The sequence below is a fragment of the Galeopterus variegatus genome, unplaced genomic scaffold (genome assembly GCF_000696425.1).
Source record: "Galeopterus variegatus unplaced genomic scaffold, G_variegatus-3.0.2 Scaffold740, whole genome shotgun sequence".
Classification (NCBI taxonomy): domain Eukaryota; kingdom Metazoa; phylum Chordata; class Mammalia; order Dermoptera; family Cynocephalidae; genus Galeopterus; species Galeopterus variegatus.
Window position 1 is genome coordinate 90,708 of NW_007726851.1, and position 4,606 is coordinate 95,313.

Sequence of the window (4,606 nt, forward strand, 5' to 3'; positions counted from 1 at the left end):
CCCCCGCACGCCCCCCCGGAGCCCGGTGCGATCGCGTGGGGCCGAGCCGGCGCGTTTCTGCAGCACCGAGCTGGGGGTGGAGGTGGGGGTGGGGGAGCCCCTGCAGCCTCCCAGCCTCTGCCGCTGAGAATCTTTTTCGGTTTCCTGCCGGCTCTCGGCCCCGCAGTGCGTTCGGGCCGCCTTCCCGCTCTCCCGGGCACCCGGCCCTTGCATTCCAGGCGCAGACCCGCGCTGCAACTTTTGTTTGCAGCCGTCCTCGCCTCATCCGCAGGCAGAGCCCCGACCCCAACTCGCCTACCCGTGCCTCACCTCTGATTTGTCACTCCAGGTGTATCTTCTTCCACTTTCCACCCCTCTGCTAAAGGAAGCTGGAGATATATCAATGATTTTTTCAAAAATCCGTACGCCGTATTTTTCCCACATATCAGATATGCACGACTATACGCAAGCTACTATATGCTGACACAAGCAAATAGGGACTTGGGGAGGTGGGAGCGAGGGGAGGTATTCCCCAACCAAGAGCTCTGCAAGATTTTCCGTGTTGGTATTTCCCTCAAAGATTGCAGCTCACCTGGGAATGAAGATCAAGAGTCCAAGTGTAAAAGTCATGCTGCTTTTAAACTACAGAGAAGAGTAAAAGCTGAGCATTAAGGTTGAGTTGGGAAAGATCTAATGCAGCAATCGACGAACCATTCATTGCCCTTTCCAAGAGAAGCATTACCAAGAGTCCAAGTGTAAAAGCCATGCTGCTTTTAAACTACAGAGAAGAGTAAAAGCTGAGCATTAAGGTTGAATTGGGAAAGATCTAATGCAGCAATCGACGAACCATTCATTGCCCTTTCCAAGAGAAGCATTATCATTGCCAATACATCACTCTCCCATAATTAATAAAGGAGCATTGCACCAGGCCCTTGCTCTCTTGACAGCTCATTCATCCTTACAAATCCTTAATGACTTGGCAGGATGAAAGGCTAGACCTCCTGTGGAGTTCAGCAGCTCCCAAACCTGGCTGCACATCAGACACACCTGGGAATGGAGACTCCCATGTTGTGGATCTCAAATGGGGCTCCAGGTTTGTATTTTAAAGCGCCACTTGATACTGTCCACTGGTGTGGTTTGCCATGGTGTGGGGGTTCAGGAACAGCTACATGAGGATGGTGAGAGGAGAGAGCTGCAGAGCACTAGGCAGAAAGTTCAGTTCTTTAATGGTTTTCTTTCTCAGTACTTACAGTGCAGTCTGCGACAGTAAGGCCCTTGGAAAAGAGAGATTCTGACTCCAGGAATCCTGCTCTCTGACTCTGCAACAAAGAGGAGGCGACGGGAATAGCAGCCCTCCTCTGCCTCAATGCCAGCAGCTCTCAACCCTGGCTGCACCTCAGAATCTCCTGGGGAGCTTTTAAAAATCCCAGTATTTAGGCCACACCCCAGAATGATTAACTTGGCATCTCTGTGGGTAGGATCCAGACATTGGTCATTTATTTTTATGTCACCTGGTCAATTCCTATGTGCCATGAAGGTTGAGAATCACTGCTCTAGGCCAGTGCTCCTCAGACAGGAATGTGGGCATGAATCACCTTGGAATTGCAGTTTCTTACTCAGTAGATCTGGAGCAGGCCTGGAGTCTGCGTTTCTAGCAAATTTACAAGTGACATTGATGCCGTCAGAAGGAGGACCACATTTTAATTAGCAAGGGTCTGCTGCATCCATCAAGAGGTCATGGACACTCAGGTTGGTGGAAGAAGCTCCAAGCTGCTTCTGGTCTTGTAAATTTGTAGGAATCATTCTTCCCTAAGAACATTTTCCTTTCCTTGCTAGGAGTTGAATTTTCTTGAAAGCCACGGGTCACACAAACTTTTTGTTAGACTCCACTGACTAGTGGGAACAGAATGGCACGTGGGGAGACAGAAGGTCACCATCTCTGTCTTAGAGTTTGTTCTCAGCTGCCTTCTAAAACGAGAAAAGGATATAACTAAAGACTCTGCTCAGAGTGAAAAGGACACAGCTAAGTGAAGGAGCTAAGTGAAAGAGCAAATGAAAATGTGAGTGGACTGTGTCTCATTGGAATAGATTTTGTGAAAAGGGTGTAGCCTTTTATTGCTATTACAGGCCACTTAGTGAAATCTCAGTTTTTCTTGAAAGTGTAAGCATGTTTGTGACATGGGGTTACAAGAGCCCTGTTCTTTAAATGTCTATATTACACTGATGCCCAAAGTCCATTCTGTCAGCAGCTGAGAAGGCATTAAAACTACATTTTGATCCACTTTATTCCTCCTTCTTTCCAATCTAGACCAATATTTAGATTAATTTGGATTCTTGGAGGAAAAAACATTAAACGTTCTTCTCTTTATCTAGAACCATTAAAAGGCAGCCTAGTGCGTAGTGATTTGGAACCCTTTTTGATTTGGCTCAATTTCTGAGCCCTGAATTTTCTTTGCTTTTCATTTCTCATTAAAGGCATTTTTATAATGGTTCCAGGGCCCTGGGGCAAATCAAACCTTTTGCTCCCTCCTAAATGTCATACATGACTGGATTTTTATTGCAAGAATTATCAAAGGCTACATCACTGGCACAAGGCTGTGGGAGGTAAGGAAATAGTGAGGCTGCTACAGGCTGGGGGTTTGGAAAGAAGAAATATTGTATTAGGGAGGTGGTGATTTACATTCCAGTAGGAGTGGTATTTCTTAATTGTATTCTTCTACATTGATTGCCCTTCTTTCCTCTGGACTTGGAATTCAAAGTCTCTACTGTTGTCTATCCAAAGCAGTATGGCACAACCATTTAGGAGACTCCACAGGGATATCACTAAGATTTTATATATTCTAAAGATGGTTCAGATTTTCATGAACTATTTCCTAGCAAACCTTCAGGGGATCCATTAGCAAACTCATTTTCAGAACAACTGTAAATGCTGTGAATTAGACCTTCTTTTTATCCAGTCTACAGAAAAATTAAGACATGTGGTCAGGAGTACCAAAATCTTTTTTAAAAAATGTAATACTTTACTAATACACCCAATAATTTTTCATCATAGGGAAAACAGGTACTTTTTTGTAATTCCTTTTATTTTTACTTTGAATTACATAGGTCAGAGGTACCACTATTGTTTGCTCAATTGCTTGGGGCTTTTTAAGTGTGTTAACACATTTCTGGTCATCCCACCTCATTTTCTACTCTGCCAGCCTTCATCACTCACTTGTCTGCTCACTCATAGGCTCCATCTCAGACTGATTTCTACATTACATAAAGGTAGTATAGCACCCCTAGCCTGGCCAGCAAGTGGAGCTTAGCATTAGCCGTTTTCCCATACCTAACATACCTAAAATCCTCAGGTGGACCACTGGGCCCCGCATCCAGTACTCCTCCCCCCACCCCTTGTTCTTTAGCTTTTCTTTGCTGCTTATTGGATCCAGGGTTCTTTGCTTTAGGGATGATTTTGGAAATTCTTTGTTGACTTCTAAGTGCTACTCTTTCTGCTTCCTGAGGTCTTGTTTCTGCAGTCAAACTTCTGTGTTTTGCTCTGACCATTTGAATATCATCCAATAGTGGGCCCTGCTACTGTCCAAAAATCCACAGTGAGAGCAGCCTTCCAAGTTACATCCCTCCTCCCCTGTGCTACAGTACTGTGCTTACTTCCTCTGAGTTGCCAGTGAATTTGGCACAGTCTTTGGACACCAGAGGCCTGCAATTCTATATTTGAGCAACTTATATTCAAGGGTTGGGCTTGTATAAAATTCTGACACTTCTATTTCCTATTTCTGCCCCTTATTACGTTAAGGAAATATCTAATCAGTATCTCCAAACTTTACCAATGGCAACTCAATGGCAAAATCATTGTCTAGAGCAATTAGTGAGTCAGAAAAGAACAACAGACTGATTAAGAGCCAAGACTTGGGAGTCAGAACATCTGAGTTGGACTCAGCCCTGGCTGTGTGACCTTGGGGAAGTTTCTCAACCTCCTGAATCTCAATATCTTTTGTCTGGAAAACCTGAATTATAAAATCTCCTTCAAGGAGTTGTGAGAAAGATAAAATATATATAATGCATTTGGCATAGTTCCTGATCATAGTTCTTACTTGATAAATAATATTGTTGTTGTTATTATTTCATAAAAATGATATCTACGTAAATTTAAAAAGTTGTATGATTAGGTTCTACACAATCACTCTATCTCCTTATTGATAATATTATGCTATCACTTTTGTTTTACAGAATTCTATATAATGAAGAACCCAGGAAAATTTATGTCTGTATACAGGAGAGTATGCTTGTGCAATTTTGGGTTTTGTAAGTGTGGAGTGTGGTTACAAGATTGATAATTGATGCATTCTTCACTCTTCACAATATTTCTTTTCCTTTATGTCTGGATATCAATTTGATCTTACCTGTATTATAATCTGAGGATAGAATTTCAAAGAGAGCTATTCTAAACAAATCCCATTACAACTAAGATTTTGGTTGTCACATTAGTCTTATTAACTGGGGACTTAAACATGTTCACTGAGTTTGCACAGACTTTCCTCAACATTGGTTCAAGGACTCTCCATCAGCGGGGACTCACAGTGAACCCCCTGCGGTGCTCTGTACCGGGAAGTTGTCCCTCACAACA

At 43.2% G+C, this 4,606-nt stretch overlaps 1 protein-coding gene across 1 annotated transcript in view; it reads right to left on the reverse strand.

The window, feature by feature from the left end:
• The window catches only part of SLC8A1 (solute carrier family 8 (sodium/calcium exchanger), member 1), an 87,123-nt gene that overhangs the window by 20,592 nt on the left and 61,925 nt on the right, over positions 1–4,606 (reverse strand). The window lies entirely within an intron of this gene.